Source organism: Nansenia antarctica (assembly GCF_963989245.1).
Source record: "Nansenia antarctica genome assembly, chromosome: 3".
Taxonomy (NCBI): Eukaryota; Metazoa; Chordata; class Actinopteri; order Argentiniformes; family Microstomatidae; genus Nansenia; species Nansenia antarctica.
The window spans coordinates 17971191-17986190 of NC_137688.1; the positions used below are offsets into that span (position 1 = coordinate 17971191).

Below are 15000 nucleotides of genomic sequence, written 5' to 3' on the forward strand. Positions count from 1 at the left end.
TAAAGATTAAAAAAAATGTTTTATGATAACCATCGTCATATCTTAGTTTAATGTCATTTCTATGTATTATAGACAGGGGTGCACATAACTTTTTGGGGCCAGTGCTCAGAGGAGCACCTAGGGATGCTGCTTGGTGCTCCCCGAGCTCGCGAGTCACGACCCATCCCACAGGATGGATAAAAAAGGGATACATGGATATATATTTAGCAAAACGACATTTATTCATAAATAAAGATGAACGACCAAATTATTTTATGTGCAAAACAAAAGAAACAAATGCAAAATCAAATGACTTCTCTTTAAGAATGAAAGTCTGTCCGACTCCTTTAAACACAATGAAATCAACTGACATCTCTTTAAGCACTAACTGAATGTCTGTTCTTTAAACACACTGAAATAAACTGACATCTCTTTAAGCACTAACTGAATGTCTGTTCTTTAAACCCACTGATATAAACGGACATCTCTTTAAGCACTGCTCTGTTCTGTAAACACTGAAATCAACTTTTCCACAAAAAAACACAAAAAAAAAGGGCTGTTGGTGCGCAAGAGCGCCTTCATGCGGCTGATTTGCCGCGCAGCATGCATTTTGGCGACGCATGCGCACTGGCGCACCAGTTATGTGCACCCCTGATTATAGATCTTTTCTTTATAACAAGCATAACAAAAAATCACTAGTATGCCGATGTCTCTAGCTAGCTATCTAACGTTACAACACTGTTTTAAGGCTGATTCGTACATGACAGTCCCGCATGTTGACATATTTCCATGTCGCAGCATCTGGCAGCATAATATGATGCCAGAAATCCAGTCCATTAAGTAAGTAACATTAATTAAGTCCAGCCGCGAAGTTGATGCCCTTATTACCACTCCTCTAATATCAGTGCAGACTGGCAGGGCAGGAGCACGGGTTGTTAGCCTACAGAGCACCGCTATACGGTCATGAACTGGCCTGATAATGAAGCATTGTTCTTTTTTATTTGATGACATGTTTGAAAGATTGATAGCGTGAAACCTAAGTTGTTAACGATTCGCGAGCGTCCATGCTTTTCTATGATACTACTGATGTATGTATCGTATCAGCGTCTTGAAGGGTTATTCCATTTCATTGGGGAAGATTTCAACCACTACCCCTTGTAACTCTGTTCCGAAGAGCATGCCGAAAAGCAAGTGGCACTCCAAAATGAGGGGTAGAGGTAAAAATGACAAATGGGATTGGGCTTTAAGTGCCTCTCTTATGCCCATTATGATGCTCAAGAGCATTAACTTCTATGTTGCTTTGAAGGTTCCTCCCAAAGGCCTCTATTATATTTTCGGTTTTCATTAAACTTTGTTAAGAAATCTAAAATGTTGCTTTGAGCAAAAAAAAAACTCAGAAAAGGTTTCTCTATTCAGGGAAGCATTTGCTTCAAGGACTCCTGTGTGTGTGTGTGTGTGTGTGTGTGTGTGTGTGTGTGTGTGTGTGTGTGTCGGTCGCTTTCACTCTCCTCTTGCTTTCTATTATTCCTTCTCTCTCTTTCTCTCTCTCTCTCTCTTTTTTTTTACGCTTTTCCTCCCATAAGCCATTGGGGCTTATTCTCCAACATTTGGACTCACATGCCCTCTGTTTATCTGCTCCATTCTTCAATTACATGCAGAATAATATTACTCTGCCATGTATTCAATATTTAATTTCTCGGCCGTTAATTCTGTTCAATCGCTCTCTCCCCCAGAGGCCCTCTCTGGTCTTTCATCCGTCTATCATTTCTCCCCTCCATCTCTTTTTCTCATCCCTCGCTCCCACGGTTACCGCAGGCCAAACTGAACCACGGCCTTCGAAAATTCTTAACTCCGAACGCGGAATGCTTCAGAAAAAAAGAAAAAAGAAAAGCTGTTAGTCTTTTCTCCTCTCTGCTGTTCTCCATACCCCGGGTATTAGAGAAGAGAACACCTTTTTAATTAACGCATCAAAGCCTCAAAGTAAAGCTCGTTTTTCAAATTACAGTCAAACCCCTCCTGCGGGGATCAGTTCAAGCCCTCGTTTATTTAATCCATTCTTCAAAAACAACAACCGAGAAAAGAAAAACAAAAGAAAAAAACCAACTCCAGCATCTGGTTTTGAGAATTTGTCAATAGCAGCCAGTCTCTTCCTTGTCACCGCGTAGAACTGGCCGTCGTTGGGTCAACCCCCCCGGCGTTGACAACTCCACACGCCATCTGTGCGCCTACGGGCGTCTACGGCGAGGGAGTAACTTGTCACTTCAGAGGAGATCGTTGACGTTAGATGGAGATGTCCGGAACGCGACGGGACCCCTGGAGGGAGGTGACAAACATTGGATGAAGACCTGATGGAGGAGGATACAGATACCCTCCTGTCACTTCACTTCTGTCTTTAGGGGTGTCGGCTCGACACACCTCAACACACGCAGGGAGGGACGACACCACATACGATTGAGTAGTAGAAGTGGTTGCTGCAACAGAAATACACACACACACACACACGGACGCACACAGACGCACACACACAGACGCACACAAACACAGACGCGCACAAACACACATGCACACACACACACACTTACAGACATACACACACACACACACACACACACACACACACCACACCATGTACAATGGTGCAGCTATTAATTTTTGGGTCAAAGCGCTCCTCCCCCCAGTTGGCAGCGAGAGCTGTCCTTTTGGACTCTGACCATCTTCATTATCCGATCATTCTCCCCCGGCCTGGTTCAGATCCAGGAACGACAAAGACTCAGAATAATGTTTCAATTTATTTTCCAGAGGGGTCCGGTTTCCAGGTGGAGGAGTCGGAGGGGGGGGGGGGGTTTGCAATCGCTCAACCCCCTGGTTTATAATAAAAAAGTGAAAATGCCGCTATCATGCGTTTCCTGTGGGGAGTCGTTCTGGGAATGCTGTAGCCATTAAAACGCTTAATGGGGATGGGCTTGAATAATTCCGGGGACTTATTTTATTTTATGTTATGACTCAACAGATGACAAACACATGGAAATAAGACCTAATGAACCCCGCAGGGAGGCTAGAGGTCTGTCTGGCCTACACCGAAAGACAATAATAGCACAACGACACAGAGAAATACCCTCTCTGTAGGCCCTCTCACCTTTGACCTCTACTTGACCTCAGGGGGGATGTTCTCGCTTTGTTAGGGTGAAGATACCGCTCCAGACCAAACCTGGGGGTCAAATTGAGGGTATTGATCCAGGGTGGTTGAGAGGGTGTCTGTCTTTTTTTGCCTTCAGGCGCCAGAGTGTATGAGAGGACCAGAGGGAGGGAAGGAGGGAGGGAGGGAAGGAGGGGGTGGAGGTTCTCGGTCAATCAATACATGAACCACCACACCCAGAAACAGAGGATCGTCTCACGGACGGAACCCAGGCTGAGTGTTTAATCTCTTATTTATGACTGACGAGAGGATGAGAGAATGAGAAATGAAACTTGGCCTTGACGCTTTCGTTATCCTATCTCACGAGAGGATGAGAGAGAGAAGAGAGAGAGAGAGAGAGAGAGAGAAGAGAGAGAGAGTGAGAGGGCGAGAGAGTGAGAGGAGGGAGAGTAGAGAGAAAGGAATAAAGCATGCAGTGTGTGTGTGCGTGTGTGTGTGTGTGTGCGCGTGCGTGGGTACGTGCCTCTGTGCGTGCATGCACGTGTGCGTGCGTGTGTGAGTGTGTGTGTACGTGTTTGTGTATATCAAGCACACTCGCTTGAACCCATGAAAGGGCTAAACCAAACTCTTAACACATGCAGGAGAGCTCATCTCAGACTGGTGAATTGCCTATTCATTTGTGAAATCGACTCAATGCTCCTCCAATTACAAATCAAATAAGGCAAGTCTGCATGATGCTATGCAGTGCATAAGAAAAATAACCTTGCCATGATAGCAACAGCTATCAGTTCAACCATCACTTGATAGTGAAGACGGGCCAAAGCTTTAGTGATAAATCTGACCTGCTTAATTATCGGTGTGTGCACAAGAAAAAGTGTGTGTAGAAGATTGTGTGTGTGTGTGTGTGTGTGTTGAAAAAGGATAGAAATAAAGGATATACAGAGAAAGGTGCAAGTGTAGGCGTTTTCTCTGTGCTGTCAATGTGAAGGACATTAGTTTGACTTGAGCTGAGTGTGTGTGTGTGTGTGTGTGTGTGTGTCTGCGTGTGTCTGCGTGTGTATGTGTTTGTGTGCGTGCACACATGTGTGCTTGCATGTGTGTGTCTGTGTCTGTGTGTCAATCGATGCATGTGATGTGTATATGTGACAGTGCCCCCCCCTTCACCCCCTGAGCTCTGGTGGCCCACCGGAGGCCCAGGATGACTGGGGTCGGCCAGGGTGGAGTGGCCTGCCAACTGGATGTGGTGGAGCCTGCCAAGACAGGGCTGCAGCTGTACACACACACACACACACGCACGCCCGCACACACACACACACACACACACACCATTAAATACTCTCCGAATGTATTTCGGATCGGTTGTAAAGTAGATTTGATGGCCTTTTTATGTGTTTATGGCTGATTTTGTACGTAAAGATGGTCTGAGCTGTCGCAGGATTTTTACAAATGCAGTCATGTGCCATCCTTGTGACGTGACGTTGATGGAGTGATACTGCAGTTCATATGACATTGTCCTGGTGCCATTCATTCCACCTCTCCTCCCTCCGCTAGTGTCCTCGGTTCAGCCGCACCTGCCAACCCGGTGCCATCTGTGCCGTCATTCACACACACTGGCGTTACAGCACCCAGGGGGTGTCAATCAAGCCATCAACCTGGCGTACACAGAAGGACGACTGGAAATGTTGCGTTTGTGTGTGTGTGTATGTGTGTGTGTGTGTGTGTGTAAATTGACTAAAATGGACTGATTTATATAGCGCCTTATTCCAAAGCGCTTTACAATGGCCTCCCATTCACCCATTCACACACACATTCACACACCAATGTCGGCAAGCTACCATGCACCTTTTGCTCGTGCACCCTGTCCACAATGTTTACACAGTAACAAAACAACACATAAAAAATACAAGACAGTTAAATACCGAAATCCCATTCCCATAAATACAAGAGTAGAATGTTTAAAAAAAATAATTCTGAAACACTTTATACATCTCAGCAAACAGTTGGATTTGTAAAATGTTCTTCATACAGAACAAAAAATACAGAAAAGAAAATAAGCCTTCTGCATAATAATAATAATTCATTATATTTAAATAGCGCTTTTCCGAGGCTCAAAGACACAAGACGCATATACTGTAAAGAAAAAGAAAATGAGGCTGCATCTTGCTTTTTGTTTCTGTCTGGCCACAGGACCTCATCAACATCACAGGCAATGCTCTCCCTGGCCAAGCAGCGAGCAAAGTATCGCCTGGCATGACGAATCCAGCCCTGATATACTTCAGCAGCTATGTAACCATGCGTCCTCCATTGTTTGTAGAAGGGGTATGCACCAGTGGGGTCTGCATTAATATAGCTTCCAACTCCAAGCTGAAAATAACTCCTCAGGATATTGTGTTGTGTGTCCAGAAAAGTGATGAGATGAGCACTATTGTAGGGGCCAAGGGTAGAATGGTGATGGAGGACACCATGGTGACTTATAGCTACACACATGGTGATGTTCCCCCCTCGCTGGCCAGGAACCTCAACAATGTCATCCTGGTCGATGATGTTCCTTCCCTGTTGCCGTCCTTTTTGTGAGGTTGAAACAAACTTCATCAATGTGGTCAACCAAAGTGGTCCAAATGTCATCAGAGACAATTGCTCTCCTAGGGCGTAGTCTTGGTTGTCCTCTTTCTCTTGCTCCTCCTCCTCCTCCTCCTCCTCCTCTCTCACCTCTCGCTCTACCTTTCTCTGCAAAGTTGGCATCCATTGTTCTCCAACACAGGAGAGCTCACCTTTTATTGCTAAAGCTATGATTGCCAATTCAAAAGCAATAAGTGTTTGCCCATATGTGTGTCTGTGTGATTGGTGGTTTGAGTTTAGCATTTTGGATGGTAGTGTTTTCCATGTTAACACAATATATTTTATCAAGGAAGATTGTGCCAAATATAGAGAATTGTGTTTAGTGTGTTTTTAACTGTGTGGTTTAGAACTGCAAAATGAGTGAAAAGCAGGAATTGTGTTTGTATTTCTGCAGAATTGGTGTGAGATTGTGTCTCAAGTTCCGATGTTAGTATGAAAGCGATTTATATGTTAAATATAAATGACTTAAAGGTTTTCTTAAGACAAATATAAAACTGACTGATGAAATAAACAATTCTTTAGAAAAATAGGCATGTATGCCTAGTAACATTTGAATAAATTATAATACTATTTTCCAAAGGGAATAAACTTGAACCTAATATAAAACCTAACTGGCACATAAAATAAGCAATTCTTCTTTAGAAAAATAGGCATGAATGCCTAGTAACATTTGAATAAATTATAATACTTTTTCTCAAAAGGGAATGAGCTTGAACCAAATATAAAACTTAACTGGCACATAAAATCTACAATTCTTCTGCATAAAAATCTGCTTTCTCTGGGAGGATCCTAGATCTCTCTGGGCTAATGGAGTCTCCAGCTGTGGAGAATACACTCTCAGATGGAATGGAGGACGCCTGAACACACAAATGTTTGGGCAAGACAACATGGGGCAGTGTATCTCTCTTCTGCACCACCAGAGAGCAGGGTCAGCTGATACAGGGATGGGAGGCAGGCCTCTGTAGATCTGGACTTCTGGAGTTCTCTCACTGATGGACTGGGTGGTCTGTTGGACTGTCTGTTGCAGCTTATCCTGCAACCGCCTATCCTGTGCGAAGAACATCGCAGCTCCTGCAGATTCTTCCTTTACAACATCAGAAGGATACGACCATTCCTTACCAGAGAAGCAGCGCAACTCTTGACCCAGTCACTGGTCATCTCCGTCCTTGACTACTGCAACGCACTCCTGACCGGGCTCCCCGCCTCCGCCATCAGATCCTCTGCAGCTCATCCAGAATGCTGCTGCCCATCTGGTGTTGTTTGAAAATTGTTTTCATATTACCCCCCTCCTTCGCACCCTGCACTGGCTCCCGATAGCAGCTCGCATCAAATTCAAGACCCTGGTGCTTGCCTACCAGGCAGCAAAACGGACATCCCCTGCCTAGGGATGCTCCGATCTGGATTTTTGGGGCCGATACCGATCACCGATATTTTTTCCTCAAGATCTACCGATACCGATACCAATCCTTTTTTAAATACATAACTGTAGGCCTACTGACTGGATAATAGCCTACATATATTTTGCTTTTTAGACAAAAGTCTTGATCCATTAGGCACCAAGCAAACACAGACCCAAGTCAGTCGATATGGCTGTATAAAAGACATCATAAACGTGGCCTTCATGGTTTACATACGCAGGGGTGCAAACTGGCGATGGACCAAAAAGGTGACACTATCATTAACAGTGGTCTAACAATGATGCGTGTGTAAGTAGCGATGGCCCTGACCGTAACACCCGCATAATTAATGTAAGCAACCTGTTCCTTAATTATGCGGGTTCCTGCAGGTTTCAACAAGTTACATTTAAGACCTTTATAAGAACACTTTTAATAGATTTTAAGACCTATTGAGCAAGTATTGGTATTAGACTCACATTCATTGATTCTTTTCATTAGCAATGCTGGGTGATCTGTTCTGTTGCATATAGAACAATGATAATGTAAGTTAGCCTACTTTATCAATTCTTGATTCATTTCCATTGCTTCTCAACACAATACTAGATATAATAGCATAAATAACAGAATAAACTCACACACTTACTTACACTGCATAGCCTACATACTGAGATATGGCACACACACACACACACACACACACACACACACACACACACACACACACACACACACACACACACACACACACCTCTCACAGGAGGGCCACACACACGTACAGCTACACACACACGCTATATTTACTAAAACACACCGTTGCTACCACTGCAAGTTTGAAGAAATTATAACTTCACATGCCTACAGTCGAATCGCCTACGGCGATTATCATATCGTGGCCTCTTGTCTTATCATTTCACATGGCAACATATCAGGGTTTTGGGCGCAGCTTAACGTTGTACATTTATTTTATTAGAATGCTCGTCCATTAACCAATGTCACACGAGCAATAAGTGCAAGTTTTGATGTTGTCTCTCATCCGCACGCGTCGTATTCCCACGCAGTGGGTCTGGCGACAATAATAAATTTTCCGGTCTGACTTTTTAAATAAAAATAAAATCGATTCTACGCAAGTCTAAAGCACACAGAAGCCATTAAAAAGGTTTATTTTGAAAGTCTCGCCCTGTGTCTGATCCTGATGTTATAGAAGCAGCGTAGCAGCATGGTAGAAGCGAGGTAAAGGGGGACGCCAGACAGTCTAGGGCTGCGTTTGTAAATTCGCTCTGAGAGCGCCGGAGGGCACACTGGGCTCAACGTCATAAAGGGACCAAGTAATTTGATTGGACAAGTTTTGTTGTAAAGTTTAACGATCACTAAATACTTTATGGATTGGATTCACCATTCTCGTTTGCCATAGACTACTGTTTGGTAAGGCTTTTGTAAATACTTTTGTTTTGGGGCTGTATGATAAAAAAAATACCGCTTCTCTTGAAATCACTCTCCAGCTCCTATGACGCTTTGAGGTCAATGCATTATTTTTTGGGGTGAACTACCGTAATAACCCTAAATGGTTAGAGAGTGCAACGTATCTGCTTTCAGAAACTGTTGGATTTTTTTCGATTGCACATATAGTTCAAGAATTACGATAGTTTGAACGAACCCTGTAAAATCCTGTTGAGAAGTTATCGCAACATAGAAATAACGTTTTCCCACAATAAAATAACTTAAAAGATCGGCTTTTGCGATCGGCCATTTTTGCCGATCACCGATCGAGTCATTTGGAGTGAAATCGGCTGATTTAAATCGGTGGCCGATAAATCGGAGCATCCCTACCCCTGCCTACCTGCAGGCAATGGTCACCCCCCAAACATCAGCCCGTTCACTCCGCTCCTCCACCTCTGCTGGCCGACTGGCCCCACCACCTCTATGCCAACACGGCAGTCACGCTGCCCGGTCATGTCTCTTCACTATACTGGCTCCCCGCTGGTGGAAAGAGCTTCCCACAGCTGTCAGAACTGCAGAGTCACTCCCCATCTCCCGCCGGAGACTGAAGACCCATCTCTTCAGGTTACACCTTAACTGCTCCTCTTGAGACATCTACTACCCCCCAGCACTGTGCCTCCTGAGACACCTACTGCCCCCTATACTGTGTCTCCTAAGAGTTCTACTTCCCCCCCTTGTACTGTTTCTCCTGTGTCTTCTTCTATCCCGACGACTGACAATGGCCCCTGGCCTGAGCTAGATTACTCTTCCTGCTATGACTGGTGAATTGATGATTCACTTGCTTAGTCAAATGTAGCGATTGTAAGTCGCTTTGAAATAAGGCGTCTGCTAAATGCCAAAAATGTAAATGTAAAAATCCCTGCCTTATGATCATCATAATTAACTGAGCTTACATAGTCTTCTTCCTCCTTCTCATCCTCCTTCTCCTCCTCCTCTTCATCTCACCGTCTCTGTGTCTCTTGCTCTGATAGCTTGAGAAGAAATTGACCATGTAAGTACCATGCATGGAACCAGAGGAAAGGTATCACAGTAGAAATGTGCCACAATCAAAAGGATTGTCAGTCAAACACCTCTTCTGCCACTGCGGTATTCACTACTACTGCTTCTGCGCTCAACCTGTTCCAGATGGAATCCCTATCCATTTTTAACTTGAATCTCGGGTCCATCACTGTAGCCTCCTCCAGGAAGGCCTGGACCTCATCATCCTTAATTTAAAACAAAAGTAAAAAGGAAGACAGACAGATCCATGTTCAACAATCTAGGAAAAATGTGAACTGAATGTTAACTTCTTTTAGTGTCTGTGATATGTCTGCATTGCTACGCATTGCAGCTGCTGGACTGAAAAAATCAGGTGTAGTGCTGAGACACAAACATGTACATTTCAAGCCTGCAAACTGTGACACTTTAAATAACGTGAAACAATACTATTGTGCAATATGACAACCCTAGTCGTCTATCTGTACAGTATAGTACAGTGGATTGTGTACATAGCCTTTATTTATGTAAACCAGCTCCTTCCCTTCTTGTGATCTTTTTTTTTAAAGTTTTTTTTTTTTTTTTTTCTTTTCCTAACACCAGGGGAGCCACCCCTCCTAAATTTTGTTGTTTGGTACCTGTACTGTAGCAATGACAATAAAGTCCATTCATTCATTCATTCAATGAGGTGAGTAATCCCCACTACACTACACTAACTAGGTAATACTGGGGATTACTCACCGAGTCCATTGCATTGCAATATTTTGGCTTGACTAGCGAGCGTGTCATTGATTTTCAACAACGTTGACATTTATTTAAAATCTTCAGAATAAAAGTCTGAACATTTGGTCGATTGCCGAATTGTTCCCGCTTTCACCAGCTGCTGTCACAAATGTCAGTCACGGTAACTGGTGGAGAGACTGGGGTAGACGCAGAGTTTGACGTCAGAAGCAGAGTCTGACAACCTCAGAGGCATACGATTCTGATGTATCTGACAATTTGGAGCCAATTCTCGATTCCCATCCCTAGCTATGACGAGGTCTAAAGCCAGCATAATCCGAGATAGCACGTAGGAAGTATCTTGATTTAGCTTTGTTATGAGGTGCATCTATTTCTCAGTCTGAAAACTGATTGTGTGTGTGTGTGTGTGTGTGTGTGTGTGTGTGTGTGTGTGTGTGTGTGTGTGTGTGTGTGTGGGAGGGGGGTTATAGATTATTTCCTCCCTGTCGAGATATCTCATATATCACATCACATCAACTAAATGAAATTTGCCTGTGACACATGCACACACACACACACACACACACACACACACACACACACACACACACACTCATTCCCTTTGTATCGAGCTGGAGCTGATGAATAACCGTCGGATTCATTTCACACACACACAGATCTTCACTCGTTTATTTCCCATCCGTCTCAAAGAACCTCTCCACTCTTTTATCCAGCGCAAACGACCTTGTTCATCACATTCCTAGGATAGCGTAACCACGGCAACCACAGGCCGGAAACAGCATCTTTCAGAGAGTTTAATAAAAGTCTCGCTGTTTGTCTTGAGACATATCTTGGATACAGTGAGTGAGTGGGTGAACGAAAGAGTGGGTGATGAGGAGAGAAAGAGGGAGCGAGAGATGGTGTCAGGGTCAAAGAGACTAATACTAGGTTATGAGAGACGAGGCGAGATGAGAACCAGAAGGAAAAGAAAATGGCGTGAGAGAGGGATGGGGAGAAAAAAGAGGGATGTAAGAGAGAACAAGAGATGGGGGAGAGGGACAGTGAGGGAAAGAGAAAAGTGCGTGGGATATTAAAGGAAAGAGCTTGAGAGAATGATTGTGAAAGAAAGGCAGAGTGACAGAAAGGCAGAGAGAGAGAGAGAGAGAGAGAGAGAGAGAGAGAGAGAGAGAGAGAGAGAGAGAGAGAGAGAGAGAGAGAGAGAGAGAGAGAGAGAGACAGAGAGAGAGAACTCGGGATGGTGCAGTGCTCCTGCATTAAAATTGATTGGTTGGTTAAACAGCCAATGCTGTTCACTCAAGCCTGGGATAGACAGATAAAGGCTCTCCACTCCTCTCCCTCTCATCTCCCACTTCTCCCCCATCATCACTGGTCTTCTCCTTCTACTTTTTACTCTCATCCCTGCCTTTCATCCCTTGCTTTTTCTCCATCAACCCACTCTTGTTAATTGAATAAATGGCTTTGTGGTTGAGCGCCCGGGTAATGGATAGGGTTGAAATGCACCTCGTGTTCAGATTTCAAATGTCTTGCCGTTTGCATGTGGTGTTTTTATTCCTGTTTCTTATTTTTGTGGTTGTCTTTCTGTAGGCGGTCTGTGTGTGTGTGTGTGTGTGTGTGTGTGTGTATGTGTGTATGTGTATGTGTATGTGTATGTGTATGTGTATGTGTATGTGTATGTGTATGTGTATGTGTGTGTGTGTGTGTGTATACGTGTGTGTGTATACGTGTGTGTGTGTGTGTGTGTGTGTGTGCGTGTGTGAGTCTGTGTACATGTAAAGCCATCAGAATCCGAGATAGCACTTAGGAAGTATCTTGATGATAGTGTGTGATTCTGTGTGTGTGTGTGTGTGTGTGTGTGTGTGTGTGTGTGTGTGTGCGTGCGCGTGCGCGTGTGCGTATGTGTGTGCGTGCATGCATGTGTGTGTGAGTGAGAGGAGAGGGTCCTGCATTTTGTCCTAAGTCGTCCTTCAGCCAAGCTGTTAAACGGATCCCCTGATCTCTCTATTTCTCGTCCCCTCTCACCCCTCTCTCTTCCCTGTCTCCTCCACTCATCATCCCTCCTCTCATTTCTCCTTTCCCTCACAGACAGAAACTCATTTTCGGAGAGGAGAGGAATCAGATGAGTTTCCTCTGGTGTTGATAGAGGGAGCTGAGGCCCTCCCTAAATAAATAAGATAGAAACACTTCACATCCGCTGCCACGGAGCGGACAGAGGGAAAGAGATTGCCACGTCCTCTCCCTCAATCCCAGGAAAGCGAAAGCGATGATGAGACGAGGCGTATGGGAGGGAAATCTAAAATATACAAACGGGTGTTAGCATTCCTTGACCATTTAAGATGTGCAGAAGTCCGTTTTTTACTCCTATCATACCTACATTTAAACATTTGGGGCATTTAGCAGATGCCTTATTCCAAAGCGTCGTAGCAGGAAGAGTAATCTAGCTCAGGCCAGGGGCCGTTGGCAGTCGTCATGATAGAAGAAGAAAGAAAGGAAGAATTACATTTTTATTTAATTTTTATATATAATAATAAATTAATAATAAAGTAAGAAAGTGAAGATAGTCGTACTACAGCGGAAGGGAGGACAATTTGTGTAGATTTAAAACAAAATAGATACCATGGCATGTCTTTGTCAGTGTAACAGAAATAAACCGGGATGTAAAAATCGAATTGCTGTGTGTGTGTTTGAGCGTTTGTAGGCGCGTGCGTGAGTTGGGTATGTGTGAGACCAGGTTGGTGTGTGTGTGTGCCCGTGTGTGTATGTCCTGGGTCTGGGAGCGCTAATGTTCCCACCGCACGGCAGATGCTACGCTAGCATAACCCATTTGGTGGGTAATTGAGGAGCAGGACTCTTGTCTTGTGAAGTTATCAGACTCCTGCTAATGAGTTAGCTAAGGGGTTTTCATGTATGAGCCGTGAATGCTTTTGGCTTTGAAGTAGTTTTTAGTTTTTTTCTGAAAAACGAGGATGAGTATTTTCCTTGCTTTGATCTCAGGTTTGTCGTCAGAAGACGTAGCTGCGTCTTTGTTGTTGTTGTTTTGGGTATTTATGGTGAACATCCTGTTATGGTCTGTCACACTGGTTAGACCAGCTGTCTGACAGCAGTGCCGTGTCATCCAGAAGCACCTTCATGTTAGGTATAGATATTATACTCACGCCAACTCATCTTTCTCCCTTAGGGTATGCTCTTTCCTCTCCTCTCTTTTTCTCTGCTCTGCTCTCCTCTCCTCTCCTCTTTTCTCTTCTCCTCTCCTGTCCTCAGCTCTCCTCTGCTCTCCTTTTCTCTCTTCTCCTCTCCACTCCACTCCCCTCCCCTCCTCTCCTCTGCTCTCATTTTCTCTCTTCTCCTCTCCTCTCCTCTCCTCTCCTCTCCTCTCCTCTGCTTTGCTCTCCTTTCCTTTTCTCTCTTCTCTTCTCCTCTCCTCTCATCTCATCTCCTCTCCTCTCCTCTATTTTCCTCTCTTCTCCACTCCCCTCCACCCCACTCCCCTCCTCTCTTCTCCTCTCCTCTCCCTCCTCTCCCCTCCTCTCCTCTCTTCTCTTCTCTTCTCTTCTCCTCTTCTCTCCTCTGCTCTCTTATCCTCTCCTCTCCTCTGCTCTCCTCTCCTTTTCTCTCTTCTCCTCTCCTCTATTTTCCTCTCTTCTCCTCTCCCCTCCTCTCCTCTCCACTCCCCTCCCCTCCCGTCCTCTCCTCTCCTGTCCCCTCCCCTCCCCTCCTCTCCTCTCTTCTCCTCTCCTGTCCTGTCCTGTCCTCTCCTCTCCTCTCCCCTCCTCTCCTCTGCTCTCCTTTTCTCTATTCTCCTCTCCTCTCTTCTCCTCTCCTCTGCTTTGCTCTCCTTATCTTTTCTCTCTTCTCCTCTCCTCTCCTCTCCTCTCCTCTCCTCTCCTCTCCTCTCCTCTATTTTCCCCTCCTCTCCTCTCCCCTCCTCTCCCCTCCTCTCCTCTCTTCTGTTCTCTTCTCTTCTCCTCTTCTCTCCTCTGCTCTCTTATCCTCTACTCTCCTCTCCTCTCCTCTGCTCTGCACTCCTCTCCTTTTCTCTCTTCTCCTCTCCTCTATTTTCCTCTCTTCTCCTCTCCCCTCCTCTCCACTCCCCTCCCCTCCTCTCCTCTCCTCTCCTCTCCTCTCCTCTCTTCTCTTCTCCTCTCTTCTCCTCTCCTGTCCTGTCCTCTCCTCTCCTCTCCTCTCCTCTCCCCTCCTCTCCCCTCCTCTCCTCTCCTCTCCCCTCCTCTCCCCTCCTCTCCCCTCCTCTCCTCTCCCCTCCTCTCCTCTCCTCTCCCCTCCTCTCCCCTCCCCCCCTCCTCTCCTCTCCTCTCCCGTCCCCTCCTGTTCTCTCCTCTCCCTTTTACTTCTCTTTCCTCTCCCTCTCAAAATCAAATCTCTCTCTCTCTCTCTCTCTCTCTCTCTCTCTCTCTCTCTCTCTCTCTCTCTCTCTCTCTCTCTCTCTATCCCCTGTTGGGTGGATTTGTGTTGTAAGCGTAGCGTGAAATGATAGAACGCCCGAGGCGAATGCACTTCTTTGATCTCTGTCACCTTGGACGCCAAGCCACCTGTGTCTCGCAGCCGTGGCGATGATATTGCCGTGGAGATTGATGTGAAAGCTGACAGGGGGCTATTACCTGATAAGAGAGGGTGCCCTGACTCAGAACACTGTTCAGTCAA

General features: G+C 45.2%; 1 protein-coding gene across 1 annotated transcript in view; it reads left to right on the forward strand.

Moving 5' to 3' along the window:
- Positions 1–15000, forward strand: part of spock1 (SPARC (osteonectin), cwcv and kazal like domains proteoglycan 1) — a gene marked incomplete at both ends in the record, with an annotated part of 176524 nt that overhangs the window by 106448 nt on the left and 55076 nt on the right. The window lies entirely within an intron of this gene.